Source organism: Rhinoraja longicauda, chromosome 31 (genome assembly GCF_053455715.1).
Source record: "Rhinoraja longicauda isolate Sanriku21f chromosome 31, sRhiLon1.1, whole genome shotgun sequence".
Lineage (NCBI taxonomy): Eukaryota > Metazoa > Chordata > Chondrichthyes > Rajiformes > Arhynchobatidae > Rhinoraja > Rhinoraja longicauda.
The window spans coordinates 6527088-6544968 of record NC_135983.1 but is presented as its reverse complement, the minus strand read 5'-3'; the positions used below and the strand labels follow the sequence as shown (position 1 = coordinate 6544968).

Genomic DNA, 17881 nt, shown 5'->3' with positions numbered 1-17881 from the left:
GGCTCACACCCATTTCTCCTTCCACCTATATTCATTGCTCTGGCATCACAATTTGCGCATCCTCTATCCTTATCTCACACCTCTATCTCTTGGCTTTATCCAATCATAAGCCTATCAAAACCCTCCTCACCTGTATCAACCCATCACTCGCCAGACTATGAAGGACTACAAGTCCCGGCATGCAGCAGGCGGGCGGGCTATTGAGACTGCAGGTCCCAGCATGCAGTGGGCAGGCGGGCAATTCAGGACATGTCCGGCTTACAGCGGGTGGGCAGCAATGAACTGCAAGTCCCAGCGTGCACTGGGCGGGCGGGCATCGATGGACTACAAGTCCCGGCATGGAGTGGGTGGGCGGCGCATGCGTGCTAGCGGGCGGCCGTGACAGCCGCAGACTGGAGGTGGGAGCGGAGGGAGGGAGGACGGACGGACGCGAGGGGCAGTCGGATTGAGAGCAAGCGGGGATCCTCCTGGCCGTGCTCGGTGAGTCTCTCCTCTCCTCTCCTCTGGGTTTGAAGAGAGAGGTTCGCGGTTTGAATCGGGCGTGTTTGCACCCCCCCTGCGGTGACGGATCTTGCCCGGGGCTGTGGCCTAGCCGAGAGCGGGGCGGCGGTTGCCAGGCGCAGGCCCTGCCCGGCCGCCTTCACAGCGGCCCCGGAGCACTCGCCCCAGCGGAGCCCCCTCAGATGCCGCCGGCTCCTTCCCCGCCACTCGCACCGAGGCTCCGGCCAGAGTCCCGTGAACCAGAGGGGTTCAGGATCAGTGCTGCACATTCTCGCTGCAATCCGCAGCCTGATTGCTGCTGCTCCTTTCAACCTGTGCCTGGGCTTGGTTTCTGTGGCACCTCGCGTTGCCTGAACACCCTCCCGGTTCACACTTAACGTGGCTGAGTGTTATGGGCAATGTTCTCTGCTTTATAGAAGACAGTGTGTAATTTATCTTTCTTGCGTCTAATGTTATACTTTGTATGCATCTGATATACTTTCTAGTACATCTATTTAACTCGTGCGTTTTTCATATTTTCGACTGTATGTAACAGAATGCAGGATGTAAATAATCTTAGGTGTAAATTTGAGAACATTTTTTAAATTTGGGAATTGTTTAGTGTTACATAACTAGGTGTAATTTGGTAAATTGTTTAACTTAAATTACAGAAACTATGAGGTATTAGAATTGCTTATTCACTTACAGATATGGATGTCATCAGCTAGGTAAGCAATGTATCCATCCCCTGTTTCTAAAAATGAACTGGCTTATTGGGTTATTTCAGATGACAGTTGAAAGTCAAACATGTTGGAGGTTAAAAATGGCATTGGAATGTTGTCAACAGGTTTACAACTTGAAAGTAACATGTTAGACAGAAGGAGGAATGTGCTTTCAAGAAAGCCATTTGCCACTGATTTATGCAAGAGACAAATTAGGTACTTGGTATCACTTGTTCACTGTGAGAAATATTTTGTTGTGATGACATAATCTGATGGATTTAAAGGGGTTGGGATGGAAATGGCCCAAATGCTAGCAAATGGGACCAGTCCAGAATACCAATTTGGAAACCAGGAACTGCAGATGCTGGTTGGTTTACAAAAAAAAGACAAGATGGTGGAGTAACACAGTGGGTTAGGCAGCATTGCTTGAGAACATATAAGCCAGAAGCTTCTTCAGACTGAATGTCAGTTTGGTTGGCATGGACATGTTGGGCCAAAGGACCTGTTTCTATGCGTATAACTCTGACCCTTGAGTTGTTTTGCTCTATGTCCCATGTATGTTGTATTCCCGACCTGGAATGCTCTTTGTCCATGTTCTCCACAGAAGCTGCCTGACCCACTGGGTTCCTCCAGCACTTTATGTTTTGCTCAAGATTCCAGCAACTGCATTCCTTGTGTCTCTGTGTTGTAATTCCCCTGTCTGGTTACCCCCCCCCCCTCATAATTTTGCAAGCTTCGTTACTCCATCTTTACAATGGTGCTAGATTAAATGAATGTATTCAGAAAGGTCATGGCAAGGAACAGAATTAACAGAACACGTGTTCATTACTTCCTTCACGTTTCCATCTTCAATTGTGTGCTTACGTTTTCCTCTCTACTCTGTGATAGAAACTTCACCTTTGTGGAACATTTGCCTAAAACACATCTTAACCGAAAGTTACTGCATGGAAGCAGGGTGTCTGGCTCATCTACTTTGTGCTGGTGTTTACAATATATATAAGTTGAAGACTTTCAGTCCACTTTTTTATTTCTCTTAAGATGGACACAAAATGCTGGACTAACTCAGTGGGACAGGCAGCATCTCTGGATAGAAGGAATGGGTGATGTTTCGGGTCGAGACCCTGCTTCAGACTGAGAGTCAGGAGAGTAGGGAAACGAGTGATATGGAAGGGTGTGTGAAAACAAGAGATCAAAGGGGACAAAGATCAAGGAAAATGTAAAATCATTGTTAGATAGGGGAAGCTGACAACGAGGCATGCAGAGTAAAATTTAATCAGGAGGACAGTCAAACTAGTCAGAGAACTAGGATGGGGGAGGGATGAAGAGAGAGGGAAAGCAAGGGTACTTGGAATTAGTAAGGTCCAAATTCAATATCACTGGGTTTTCAGCTGCCCAAGTGAAATCTGAGGTGCTAATTCCTCCAATTTGCATTGGGCCTCACTCTGACAGTGGAGGAGGCCCAGGACAGAAAGGTCAGTATGGGAATGGGATGGAGATTTAAAGTGTTTAGTGACCGGGAGATCATGAAGGTCCAGTTGGACCGAGCGCAGGTGTTCAACAAAATGATCGCCAAGCCTGCACTTGGTCTCACCGACACACCTGGAACAGCGGATATAGTAGATGAGGTTGGAGGAGCTGCAAGTGAACCTTTACATGTATATGTACACTTGCGCTTATTGGCCTTGGCCTCCACAAGTGATTGTGAATTCAACTTTGGAGTGTTTTTCCACCTTTCCTAATGGATTTCTAAGTAATTATCGTGTAGTCGTTGATTATAATTATATGCCAGAGTTGATTTATCTCAAGATTTTCCATTGATTGATTGAAAGATAGAACATGGAAATGCATTCCTTCAGCCCATCCTATCTACTCTGACCATCGCTCACCCATTTACACCAGTTCTATGTTATCCCACTTTCCCATCTTCTCCCTTTGCACTCAGGGCAATTTACAGAGGCCACTAAATCCACAATCTTTGGGAGGAAACCAGAGCACCTGGAGGAAACCCACAGGGAGAACATGCAAACTCCAAAGTGACAGCACCCAAGGCCAGAATCAAACTCAGGTCTCTGAAGCAGCTGTCCCACTGTACTGCCCATAAGTGGAAACATTATTTCTACTACCTTATCCAACTGATTCATAATGTTATCAATCTTTTGATCTCTGTTAAAGTGAACATTATGTACCTTTGGTGCAGTATTCTAAATTGTGCAGTACATTCTGATGTTAGGTAAATAGTGGATACATCAAATCGGAATATAAATGTCAGTAAATACCGTTTACTGTTTTACATTGAAATCTAGACTAGAGCATGGTTTGCACAGCAGGGCGATTGTTAAAGTTGTAATGTACTTGTCATTGGTGAACATGTGTCACATAATTTAAGGTTGAAGAAACAATGAAACCAAATATATATTCCTTTATTTGTCCCACACTGGGGAAATTTGCAGTGTTACAGCAGCAAAGTAGATAGCAAGAGATCATTCATTATAAATAAAAATAAAGACAAGGATAAATTGTCATCAATTTACTGTGTATTCCTTAACTGTTACTGTTGACTCGTCTGCTGGGAGCAGCGTTGGTTGTGCAGTCTCACAGCAGCGGGAAGGAAGGACCTCCGATATCTCTCCTTCACACACTTGTGGTGAAGGAGTCGGTCACTGAAGGAGCTACTCAGTGCAGTGACAGTGTCCTGCATGGGGTGGGAGTCGTTGTCCAGCAGCGATGTTAACTTTGCCATCATCCTCCTCTCTCCCACCGCCTGTACTGTCGAGTCGGAAACCCAGGACGGAGCTGGCCTTCCTGATCAGCATGTCGAGTCTCTTCCCCTCCGCTGCTGAGATGCTGCTGCTCCAACAGACCACTCTATAGAAAGTGGCTAATGCAACCACAGTGTTGTAGAAGGTCCTCCTAAGGACCCCCTGCACTCCAAAGGACCTGAGTCTCCTCAGTGCATCGGGGTACTGTGCATTATTGCTCTACATTTACCACTTTATGGTTGTGTTGTTTTTTAATGTATACATTTTGATCATCTGGCATTGAATTTTCTATTTCTTGCTAAATCCAATTTTTCTTAAGAATTTGATCTATATCAGCTTTTGTCAATTTGGAGAAATGATATTTTTAGAATCTGTTTTAAGAGCAGAAAGCATGTCCAATCTTCCGAGTCTTCCCCACAACCTTGACTTTGTCTCTTTCTATGATACTCTTATTTTTACTTTTTGTAGGTTCATTTGATTGAGAGGTAAATATTGCCTAGAATCTAGCAATAAATTTTGATCTCCAAATTGTTGTAGATTTTTTTTTAAGCATAACAAAGGGGAGAATTAATGCAGGGCTGAGAAAAGATGCCTCAAAGTGCAGGAAGCGAAATCCATGGTTGCCGTAGATTTTTGGTGCTTGTCTCTTTGGACCGTAACTTGTCAGACTTAACTCGGGTAAATGTTCCAACCCTTTAGTCATGGCTGACGCATGTTGATTCTATGTCCAGTTATTGTTTGAGTATTCTGATGCACATGACTGACTTGGCAAAGCATCAAAATTGCAGTCTGGTAATATAAAACACTGATGGCATTATTCAACAGAGTAGAAAGTACGAAACAAAACTAATCAAAAAGTTATATATTTTTTCAAAGTGACTTCAGACATAACAAGGACTAACTCATTGGAATTATTGTGGGATTTTTATTGATTGGGTATGAGTTCGCAGCCTTACAACTCCGTACATTTGAAGCACGTAAAATGTCTTGTATGTAAAAGTTAGCAGATCAAGTCAGGAATCCATTCTTTACAGTTTTGGTCAACATCAGGCCGACATCTTTCAACTAAGTGATTAAAAGATTCTTCAGTAACTTAAAGAAAACTTGGGATACATTTTTCAGGTCAGTCTAAGAATTGGAAGCAACATTTATGGACAAACGTTAACAGCTTTCATTGTATCCAGCCAGTACTTATGAATATCTTTGATATCAAATTATTTAACACATCAAAAACCTTAACAAATCTAAATCTTGTTTATTAACAGTGGAATGTAAATACATTGCATTAATTTTCAAAATGTGGAAAACAGGCATAATTTAAAATATTTTATGCAAGTCTGTTTCATAATTGATATAATCAGTATGCATTATGTCTTAATGAGTGTGCTGAATGAGAATGAGCTCTTGAGGTGGTTCGCATAGATGGATTTTAAATAAAACTAGATACGTTCATGGGGAGAAGGGATTACAAACAAATTTTGATTGATGGAGATGAAGTTAGGGGAAAGGAGGTGGTGGAGTATTTGCACCAGTTTAGTCATACTAGTCCCATTTCGTATTTCTGTTTAGTTTAATTTAGCGATACAGCGTGGAAACAGGCCCTTCAGCCCACCTGATCCTTGCACATTAACACTATCCTACACACACTCGGGACAATTTTCATTTATACCAAGCCGATTAACTTATAAACCTGTACGTCTTTGTAGTGGGGGAGGAAACCGAAGATCTCAGGGAAATCTCACGTGGTTACGGGGAGAATGGACAAACTCCATACAGGCACCACCCATAGTCAGGATCGAACCCGTATCTCTGGCGCTGTAAGGCAGTAACTCTACCACTGCGCCACCATGGCATGGTGAATTCTGTAAATTCTGTATATTAAAATAAAATTAGTCAACAGCTGTCCAGGTACACAGATCATACTTCCATAGATTTCTTTTGCTTATTTCTTTGTGCTTCAAAATTATTTTATCAACTGTAAAGCATTTTAGGATGTCCCAAGTCTTGAAAGGGGCAATGAAAATAATATTGGAATCTTGGTGATTCCTCAATCACTATTATGGAATTAAGTCAAGGAGAGGATATTTTAATGATTGAAGCGCAGGAATCTGAGTGGTAATGTTATAGTTGGGTATAAAATCATGAGGGGAGTAGATTGGGTGAAGGCACAGAAAATTTCCTCAGGGTAGTGGAATTAAAATCTAGAGGACATAAGATTAATGTGAGAGGGGAAACATATCATTGGAATCTGAGGGTCAACTTTTTCCACTCGAGGATGATGTAGCGAGCTGCCAGAGGAGGTAGTTGAGGCAGGTACTATTACAGCATTTAAAAAACATTTAGGCAGGTACATGGATAGGAAAGATTCAGAGGGATACGGGCCAAATGCAGGCAGGTTGAACAAGCCTAGATGGGACATCTTGGTAGGCATGGACAAATTGAGCAAAAGGGGCTGTTGTGTGTTAATCGGACCAAAGGGCCTGTTTCGTGCTGTATGACTCTATGAATATTAGGCAGATAAAAGTGACAGTCAATGTATTTAGAGTGTAGCCACTCACAGAATAAGAATAATAATGGCAGGGAATTAGTTTTGGATTATTGTTGAAGAATGACTCGGGACCAATACATGAGGAGGATTTCTAACTGCTGAATAGGGTGCAATATTTTGTGTCCACTCAAGCTGCTGGAGGGGACCTTAGAGACATTGGCTGTAAGAGGTGACATATCTTTAATGGTTTTGATTTTATCTTTTGGATTGGGAAGAGCAACACGACACCATCTTTACTTGTCTCAATATTATGTATGGCAAAATACATGATATGATTAATTCTGTGTGGCTTATAGGTGGAATGAGCTTTACAGGTGAAGAAAGTCAAGAGTGAATGAATAGTCTTATTGTTTTTTGGGGCAGTTTTGCTCCAGTGACTTGCTTGTACTTTTCTTCCCTCTTGGCCTGTAATACAGTGCCCTCCATAATGTTTGGGACAAAGACCCATCATTTATTTATTTGCTTCTGTACTCCACAATTTGAGATTTGTAATAGAAAAAGTGCACGTTGTCAGATTTTATTAAAGGCCATTTTTATAAATTTTGGTTTCACCATGTAGAAATTACAGCTGTGTTTATACATAGTCCCCCCATTTCAGGGCACCATAATGTTTGGGACACATGGCTTCACAGGCGTTTGTAATTGTTCAGGTGTGTTTAATTGCCTCCTAAATGCAGGTATAAGAGAGCTCTCAGTGCCCAGTCTTTCCTCCAGTCTTTCCATCACCTCTGGAAACTTTTATTGCTGTTTATCAACATGAGGACCAAAGTTGTGCCAATGAAAGTCAAAGAACTCGTTATGAGACTGAGAAACAAGAATAAAGCTGTTAGAGATATCAGTCAAACCTTAGGCTTACCAAAATCAACTGTTTGGAACATCATTAAGAAGAAAGAGAGCACTGGTGAGTTTATGAAATTGCAAAGGGACTGGCAGTCCAAGGAAGACCTCCACAGCTGAGGACAGAAAAATTCTCTTGATAAAAAGAAAAATCCCCAAACACCTGTCCGACAGATCAGAAACAGTCTTCAGAGGTCAGGTGTGGATTTGTCAATGCCCACTGTCCGCAGAAGACTTCCTGAACAGAAATACAGAGGCTACACTGCAAGATGCAAACCACTGGTTAGCTGCAAAAATAGGATGGCCAGGTTACAGTTTGCCAAGAAGTACTTAAAAGAGCAACCACAGTTCTGGAAAAAAGGTCTTGTGGACAGATGAGATGAAGATTAACTTGTATCAGAGTGATGGCAAGAGCAAAGTATGGAGGAGAGAAGGAACTTCCCAAGATCCAAAGCATACCACCTCATCTGTGAAACACGGTGGTGGGGTGTTATGGCCTGGGCATGTATGGCTGCTGAAGGTACTGGCTCACTTATCTTCATTGATGATACATCTGCTGATGGTAGTAGCAGAATGAATTCTGAAGTATATAGACACATCCTATCTGCTCAAGTTCAAACAAATGCCTCAAAACTCATTGGCCGGCAATTCATTCTACAGCAAGACAATGATTCCAAACATACTGTTAAAGCAATAAAGGAGTTTTTCAAAGCTAAAAAATGGTCAATTCTTGAGTGGAAAAGTCAATCACCTGTTCTGAACCCAATTGAGCATGCCTTTTATATGCTGAAGGGAAAACTGAAGGGAACTAGACCCCAAAACAAGCATAAGCTAAAGATGGAATACAGGCCTTGCAGAGCTTCACCAGAGAAGACACCCAGCAACTGGTGATGTCCATGAATCGCAGACCAAGCAGTCATTGCATGCAAAGGATATGCAACAAAATACGAAACATAACTACTTTCATGATACTACATGACATTGCTGTGTCCCAAACATTATGGTGTCTTAAAATGGGGGGACTATATATAAATACTGCTGTAATTTCTACATTGTGAAACCAAAATGTATAAAAATAGCCTTTATTAAAATCTGATAATGTGCACTTTAACCACATGTGATTTCTTTCTATTACAAATCCCAAATTGTGGAGTACAGAGGCAAATAAATAAATGATGGGTCTTTGTCCCAAACATTATGAAGGGCACGGTATGAACAATCTCTGGTTAACCCTGAGGATGTTCTGAAACACAGCTAGAGAACTGAGAATGTGATTGACATCACTGCCCGCTGATCATGGCACATAAGCTTCCTCTTTTCATTGTATCTAATAATTTTCCAACAGCATTCCAATCTAATGTGCTGGTGAGTTAGTAAGAAAAGTGAAGTAGCATTCAAGTTAACACCTTTAAAAGACTGGTGTTTTCACCAAACATAACACTTGCAATGTATTTTATATTTTTTAATCTCCATTGTACGAGGCCAGAATTTTGAGTTTCTTCACATTTCTTCACTATAAGATGATGTTTCCTTTCTCGGATGCAGGGTAATTGGGAGGATGAAGTACTGTTCTTTTCAAGCAAGTGCTATAAGGTATCACATGGCACTTGCGCCTTCTCCCTGTGACCATATGGGTGTCTTCCAGGTGCTCTGGTGTCTTCCAGGTGCTCTGGTGTTCTCGCACATCCCAAAGATGTGCAGGTTTTTAGGCATTGTTTACAGAGGCCAATTAACCTGATGTGTAGGGAGTGTATGAGACAGTGGGGTGACATGGAACTAGTGTGAATAGATGATTGATGGTCGGTGTGGATTCAGTGGGCTGACGGGGCTGCTCCCCCTGGTCCCATGCTGTATCTATAATCTAAAGTCTACCTGGAGCTCCTTTGCTCACCTGTGCGGTATTGGAGTAAATTGTAAAACTTCAACATTTTAATTTTGTGCAGTTATTTAAACCGACAGTATTTTTTAACCTCTTTGTCATTCCATTTTCATCTCAGTGATGTGACCATAATTTCTGAGGCAGGACTCTGAGGAGGGATTATTGTCTGATCTTGTGCATTTGCTGGAATAGTACGCTGTTTGTTTTATATTTGTTCAAAATGGGCTTTTGACAAAAGGAACTTAAATCATAAGTAGCTTGTCTTTGGTTCATGCAAATTATGACTTGCAAAGGTTCAATTCAAAGCTATTAGTCAAATACAGGAAATCATAAAAATCATGTTTTATACACTGTAAAGTTTGATAATCAATTAAAGTTGAGAAACGAGGATCTGCAGATGCTGGTTTACAAAAAGGTGCTGGGGTAACTCAGCGGGTCAGGCAGCATCTCTGAAAAACATAGATAGGTGGTGTTTTGGGTTGGGACTGAATGCCATTTGGGTTGGCATGGACATGTTTAGCCGATAGATCTATTTCTATGAGTTGATTCACCATAAGTTGCATATGTGTTGCATTCTTGACCCAATATGCTATCTGTCTATATTCTCCCTCCTTCATACTGATTGTAGTGGGGAGTGGGTCTTGGGGATTGGCGAGAGAGCTGAATAGGAGGAGCTTCCAATACCTCTGGTGTCCCCCTCTCCGACTCTGTCTGATGAAGGGTCTCGACTTGAAACATCACCTCTTCCTTTTCTCCAGAGATGTTGCCTGAATTGCTGAATTACGCCAGCATTTTGTGCCTATCTTTGAGTTATAGGCGGAGGGGTTATAAGCAGATGGTTGGACCTAGGCCAAAGATGAAAAGACAAAGGGTGCGAGATAAGGAATATTGGTGGAAGGGGAGGGGAGAAATGGATGTGTGTCTAGGTGGAGCAATGGGAAAAGGAGAGGACTATTGAGGTTAATTACCTAAAATTAGAGTATTTAATGTTCAATAAAGTTGTTTCATGATGTTTTTTGAATAGTGACCATGCAGTCAGAAAGTTGTATGGAAACAGACCCTTTGGCCCAGCTTGTCCATGTCCACCAAGAGGCCCATCTACGCTAATGATTTGCCTGCGTTTGTCCCATATCCCTTTGAATCTTTTCTATTCATGCACCTGTCCAAATGTCTTTTAAATGTTATAGTATCTGTCTGAACCACTATCTCTGCCAGCTCGTTCCATATACATAGCACCCTGTATGTTGGAAAGCTGGCCCTCGGGTTCCTTCCCCTCTAATCCCATGCCCTCTAGTTCTTGAATCCCCTACTATTTTTGGAAAAAGCTTTTTTCCTTTCATGATTTTATGCACCCCTGTGCTCCAAAGAATGAAATCCACCTCTCTCTGTGGCTCAGATCTTGAGTCCTGGCAGCATCCCCACAAATTTTATCTGCACTCTTTCCAGTTTAATGGCATCTTTCTTCGAGCAGGGTGTCCAAAACTGAACACAATACTTATTAATGTCTTGTACAACTGCAACCTCCGAACTTCTACACTCAATGCCTCAACTGCTGATGACCAGTGAGCCAAAAGAAAATTTCTTTGCTCCTCATTAAAAAGGTGCAGTCAGATCTTTGTCATCCAATCCAGGAGATCAGGGTTTTATTTAATGTCTCATAAAGATAAAATGATCCCTACAGAAATATAAAACGCCAGTTCTTGTGCCTGGACTGAGACTTGAAGACTCTTCTGAGTCAGAGATTAAAATGCTGCTAAAGTAGGAAGGCAATGCACCTCAACAAAAGTGTTATCAGACTCTTGAACAGACCTCTTCTATGCTAGGGATGAATTGCCAATCTTCCAATCTACCTTGTTGCGGCCCTTGCACTTCTTTAAAACCTGCACTTTCTCGCTGTCACAGTGTATTCTGCTCAGCTTATTTTCTCTTTTGCATTAAATGATGTGCTCAGGTATGATATAATTTGCCAGATAGCACAAAATAAAGTTTTTCACTGTATCTCTAAATGTGACAAACCAATATCTATGATAAAGAACATTAGTGATACTTTTCCTGAATTCAGATTTGTCAAAGTTAACTCAAGCTTTTGTTGTGTACATTGTGGCAGTTGCTTATATTACAAAATAAAGATGGATTCAGAAAATATCTCTATGATTGCAAAAATGTGGATGCTGGTGTAAAGGAATGAGTAGGAGTACATGAGATTTTAAACGGGTTTCGTAAAACAAAATGTAAGAAGTGCCTTTTTGAGATAGTGTATTTAACAGCTGCCTTGATAACTTCTGGTCTGATCAAGTTTGTGTAGAAAGGCTCTGTGCAAAAACAGTTTTATTGTAAACTTGTATTAACTTTTTATTCATTTATGGAGTGTGGGAATTGCTGGCAAAACCAGCATTTATGCTCAATCCTAATTGCTGTTGAACTGAAAGTTGTGCTGGCAATTTCAGAGTGCAGTTTTCAGTTGACTAGTTGCCTGGTTTCTCAAAGCAAATCTGGCCAAATAGGGTAAATTTGCTGATTTCGCTATCCATAAAGCAGAATAAACGAGGTAGATTTTTATCATATAAAATTAAAGAACTGCATCTCATTACCCATCCTGGCATATTGCAGTCCTTCAAAATGGAGGTTAACCAGTCATCCAGTTTGTGCCAGTACTGGCCATCTCGTAGAGTCACTGAGTCATAGAGTGATACAGCATGGACACAGGCCCTTCGGCCCAACTTTCCCACACCAGCCAACATGCCCCAGCTACACTAGTCCCACCTTGCCCGCATTTGGCCCATATCCATCCAAACCAATCCTATCCATGTACCTGTCTAGCTGTTTCTTAAACATTGAGATAGTCACAGCTTCAACTACCTCAACTCCCCTGACTAACTCCAACCTCTCCCCTCCTGAACGTGCAGCCCTCCACTCACTCCGCAACAACCCGGACTTAATAATTAAACCCGCTGACAAGGGAGGGGCTGTGGTAGTCTGGCGTGCTGACCTCTACCGCACCGAGGCCAGACGACAACTATCAGACACCTCTTCCTACCTATCCCTGGACCATGACCCCACCGATAAACACCAGACCTTCATCAGCAGCACCATCACCGACCTCACCAACTCCGGCGATCTACCCCTCAGTGCCTCCAATCTCATAGTTCCCCAGCCCCGCACGGCCCGATTCTACCTCCTACCCAAAATCCACAAACACAACTGTCCCGGCAGACCCATTGTCTCTGCCTGCTCATGCCCCACCGAACTTATCTCTACCTACCTCGACTCCATCCTATCCCCCCTGGTTAAATCCCTCCCCACCTACGTCCAAGACACCTCACACGCTCTCCATCTCCTGGATAACTTCCGGTTCCCAGGCCCCCACTCCCTCATTTTCACCATGGATGTCCAGTCACTCTACACTTCCATCCCCCACAAGGATGGTCTCGAAGCCCTCCGTTTCTTCCTCGACCGTAGAACCAGCCAATCCCCATCGACCAACACACTCCTCCGCCTAGCAGAGCTGGTTCTTACCCTCAACAACTTCTCCTTTGACTCCTCCCACTTCCTCCAAACCAGAGGCGTAGCTATGGGCACTCGCATGGGCCCTAGCTACGCCTGCCTCTTTGTCGGGTACGTCGAACAATCCCTGTTCCAGACGTACACTGGCCCCATCCCCGAACTCTACCTCCGCTACATCGACGACTGCATTGGTGCTACCTCTTGCACCCATGCAGAACTCACTGACTTCATACACTTCACCTCCAATTTCCATCCTGCCCTTAAATATACCTGGACTATCTCTGACATCTCCCTCCCGTTTCTGGACCTCACCATCTCCATCACAGGAGAAAAACTAGTGACGGACATTTACTACAAGCCCACCGACTCGCACAGCTATCTGGACTACACTTCTTCCCACCCGGTCCCCTGCAAAAAGTCTATCCCCTACTCCCAATTCCTCCGTTTACGCCGCATCTGCGCCCGGGATGAGGTGTTTCAGACTAGGGCTTCCGAGATGTCCTCGTTTTTCAGAAAACGGGGCTTCCCCTCCTCCATTATAGATGAGGCACTCACTAGGGTCTCTTCTACATCCCACAGCTCCGCTCTTGCTCCCCCTCCCCCCACTCGCAACAAGGACAGGATCCCCCTCGTTCTCACCTTCCACCCCACCAGCCAGCGGATCCAACATATCATCCACCAACATTTCCGTCACCTACAACAGGACCCCACCACTGGCCATATCTTCCCATCCCCTCCCCTCTCTGCGTTCCGCAGAGACCGTTCCCTCCGCAACTCCCTGGTCCACTCGTCCCTTCCTACCCAAACCACCCTAACCCCGGGCACTTTCCCTTGCAACCGCACGAGATGCAACACCTGTCCCTTTACCTCCTCCCTCAACTCCATCAAAGGACCCAAACAGTCTTTCCAGGTGAGACAGAGGTTCACCTGCACCTCCTCCAACCTCATCTATTGCATCCGCTGCTCTAGATGTCAACTTATTTATATCGGCGAAACCAAGCGCAGGCTCGGCGATCGCTTCACTGAACACCTGCGCTCGGTCCGCATTAATGCAACTGATCTCCCGGTGGCCCAGCACTTTAACTCCCCCTCCCATTCCCAGTCTGACCTCTCTGTCATGGGCCTCCTCCAGTGCCATAGTGAGGCCCGCCGGAAATTGGAGGAGCAGCACCTCATATTTCGCCTGGGCAGTTTGCGGCCCGGTGGTATGAACGTCGACTTCTCCAACTTCAGATAGCTCCTCTGTCCCTCCCTTCCCCTCCTCCTTCCCAGATCTCCCTCTATCTTCCTGTCTCCACCTATATCCTTCCTTTGTCCCACCCCCGACATCAGTCTGAAGAAGGGTCTCGACCCGAAACGTCACCCATTCCTTCTCTCCCGAGATGCTGCCTGACCTGCTGAGTTACTCCAGCATTTTGTGAATAAATCGCTTCAACTACCTCCATCTGTTCTATACACCCACAACCCTTTGTGTGAAAAAGTCACCAGATTCCTATTAAATCTTTTCCCCTTCCCCTAAACCTATGTCCTCTGGGCCTCGATTCACCTATTCTGGGCATGAGACTGCATCTACCTGATCTACTCCTCTCATGATTTTTTCCACCTCTATAAGATTGTCAATCTTCATCTAAGGTTGTCAATCTATAATTTATATAAGATTTTCTCTCCCTAAAGACGTTCCCTGATCTGATGGGCACTTTCAGTGTAGATTTACTTCAGTTTTTCAGCAATTAATGCGCTCTTCTCAGTTCTAGCATTGTCAGCATTGTTTATGTTTTTTTCTCTTTGTTCTTATTCATCTCCTTCTACTTGCACCTCCTACAGATCAGCTGCAATTAACAAGCCTTAGCCACCCTCTCTCTCTCAGCCACCAACACTGTCAGTGTCATGCACTTTCTCTTGACCATACAATCACAGGCATTTTTGTTGTATCCACCCCTCCTGCTTCCCAGTGACTTTAAAACATGCTCATTTTCTAACCTTTCCTGGTACCGGTGGAAAGGCATGGCTTGAAATATTAAGCAGAGCAGAGGTAGAGTTGCTGCTTTACAGTGCCAGAGACCCGGGTTTAATCCAGACTGCAGGTGCTGTCTATAAAGAGTTTGTTCGTTCTTTCCATGACCTGCGTGGGTTTTCTCCATGGATCTCCGGTTTCATCCCACACTCAAAAGACGAACAGGTTTGTAGGTAATTGGCTTGGTATAATTGTAAATTGTCTCGAGTGTGAGTAGGATAGTGTTAGTGTGCGGGGATCGCTGGTCGGCGTGGACTCGGTGTGCCCTAAAGGCTTGTTTCTCTAAACTAAACTAAAACTCAATTAAGGAGACAGAAAAGACTGCAGATGGTGAAACCTGGATTGAAATGTCCACTGTTTACCGTCCATAAATACTGCACAATCTGCAGAGTATTTCTTGCATCTTTTCTTTTTATGTCAGATCTCCAGCGTCTTTATTGTTCTTCAGCAATCCAATGTTTTTTTGCTATTATCAATGTCATTAGATTTTCATTCTAGATTTACTTAAGTAACTAAGCTGAAATGTGATTGAATTTGGTTATATTTTGTTAAATAGGATTTGAATTCATATCACCAGATCTGTAGTCTAGTTCACAGGTTTAGTGGATTACTGTTTTGGCAACACAACCACTATGCCACAGTTCCTCTTAATTCAGAGGAATTTTAGTCTAAAACCTCAAACTATTGAACTACTTGCTTCTGGATACTGGCATTTGTAGAAGTAATTATGTAAAATGCAGGTATAATATGATCATTAGATTTTCATTTCCTTTAAATTTTTGTTTGATTATGGCCATTCGAGTGGTGTTGATCAAAACTGCATGTGAACTACACTTATGAACTGAAATTGTCATTTAGATCTTTGTGTATAGATACAGGTGATTGCTTAAAAAAAGAAGCATCCATTTGTTGAGTTTGAAAAAAAAATCTGTAGATCTGAGGAAGCTGGAATCAGTATGTGATCCTTGGATTTTATGCAAACAAAAAATCCACATACAGAGGGTGCTTTGTTCTTTACATACCCACGGCTAGAGGAATGGAGGAAAAAATATTCTGTCGTTTATTTTGTGCTGACTGAATCGCATTTGTTCATTCATTAGGTTCTGGCAAAAATAATGCAAGTAAAGCACACAGATGAAAATTACAAGCATTTATTCGTTTTTAAGAAGCAGCAAATATTTTATGAATCTTTCGAGAAATAAACTCCAAATATTACCACCCCATTTCCATTGTACTATATTTTGTGTTTTACTTTTCCAACCTTGTGTAATCAGTTTTTTGTATGTTACCAGACACACATTTGCAGTGAAGCAGGTCTCTGAATAGGAATTATTGTATTTTGTCCTCATTAAAAGTATTCCAAATCAAACTTTGTTCATAATTTTAGTCACAGTTCCAGTTCAGATCTGAAATGAGATGTGTAACCTTTAGAATTAGAATATTTCTCTAAAGATTCAAAAACTATTTGCGGGCGAATAGCACTTTGTCAAGGCTTAGTCGCTCTGAACAAGAAAAGTTGTCTCCCTTTGAGACTTCGAGGGTTCAAGTCAATATTGGGCAAATGGGCAAAGCATTCCCAAAATCTTTGTCAAAATGTGCGCAAGGGTGAAAGTCTGATTGATTCAATGTTTTTCTTTTTCCAAATAATCCAATTTCTTTAAGATTGGTTTGAATGAAAATAAATATGAACTGATTCAATTTCTTGAGTTGATTTGATATTGGTTTGCAGGGAATTATCTTGGATTTGTAAACTTTGTAACTTTGGTTTTTTGTCATGACTCAATATTATTTGTCAAAACAGAATCACAGAAACATAGAAAATAGGTGCAGGAGGAGGCCATTTGGCCCTTCGGCCCTTCAAGCCAGCACCGCCATTCATTGTGATCATGGCTGATCATCCACAATCAGTAACACGCGCCTGCCTTCTCCCCAAATTCCTTGATTCCACAAGCCCCTGGAGCACTATCTAACTCTCTTTTAAATGCATCCAGTGAATTGGCCTCCACTGCCTTCTGTGGCAGAGAATTCCACAAATTCACAACTCTCTGGGTGAAAAAGTTTTTTCTCACCTCAGTTTTAAATGGCCTTCCCTTTATTCTTGGACTGTGGCCCCTGGTTCTGGGCTCCCCCAACATTGGGAACATTTTTCCTGCCACTAGTTTGTCCAGTCCTTTTATAATTTTATACGTCTCTATAAGATCCCCTCTCATCCTTCTAAACTCCAGTGAATACAAGCCCAGTCTTTCCAATCTTTCCTAATATGACAAATGTAGACACAAAATGCTGGAGTAACAGCGGGTCAGGGGTCTCATATGACAGTCCCTCCATCCCAGGGATTAATCTCGTAACCTACGCTGCACTGCCTCAACAGCAAGGACATCCTTCCTTAAATTAGGAGACCAAAACTGCACACAATACTCCAGATGTGGTCTCACCAGGCTCCTATACAACTGCAGAAGAACCTCTTTACTCCTATACTCAAATCCTCTCGTTATGAAGGCCAACATGCCATTAGCTTTCTTCACTGCCAACTGTACGCTTACTTTCAGTGACTGGTGTACAAGGACACCAAGGTCTCGTTGCACTTCCCCTTTAGCTAATCGGACACCATTGAGATAATCATCTGCCTCTTTGTTTTTGCCGCCAAAGTGGATAACCTCACATTTATCTACATTACACTGCATCTGCTATGCATCTGCCCACTCACTCAACCTGTCCAAGTCACGCTGCAACCTCCTAACATCCTCTTTGCAGTTCACACTGCCACCCAACTTTGTGTCATCTGAAAACATGCTAGTGTTACTTCTATTTACATCATGCAAATCATTAATATATATTGTAAATAATTGCGGCCCCAGCATCGAGCCTTGCGGCACTCCACTCTCCACTGCCTGCCATTCTGAAAAGGACCCGTTTATTCCTACTCTTTGCTTCCTGTTTGCCAACCAATTCTCTATCCATGTGTATACTCTACCCCAAATACCATGTGCTCAAATTTTGCTCATCAACCTCCCTGTGGGACCTTATCAAAGGCTTTCTGAAAGTCTAGATACACTACATCCACTGGTTCTCCTTCATTCATTTTACTTGTCACATCCTCAAAAAATTGCAGAAGATTAGTCAAGCAGGATTTCCTCT

General features: G+C 42.9%; 1 protein-coding gene across 13 annotated transcripts in view; it reads left to right on the top strand.

The window, feature by feature from the left end:
• The first annotated feature begins 375 nt into the window (after positions 1 to 375).
• gapvd1 (GTPase activating protein and VPS9 domains 1) overlaps positions 376 to 17881 on the top strand; it is a 114907-nt gene continuing 97401 nt past the window's right edge. For 12 of the 13 annotated variants that reach the window (XM_078426281.1, XM_078426279.1, XM_078426276.1 and 9 more), the window contains exon 1: positions 376 to 480. The gene's annotated coding sequence lies outside the window, so the exon portion shown is untranslated. Of the gene's footprint in view, positions 481 to 3237; positions 3268 to 17881 lie in introns of those variants that run through there. The other variant, XM_078426269.1, reaches the window with a different exon arrangement.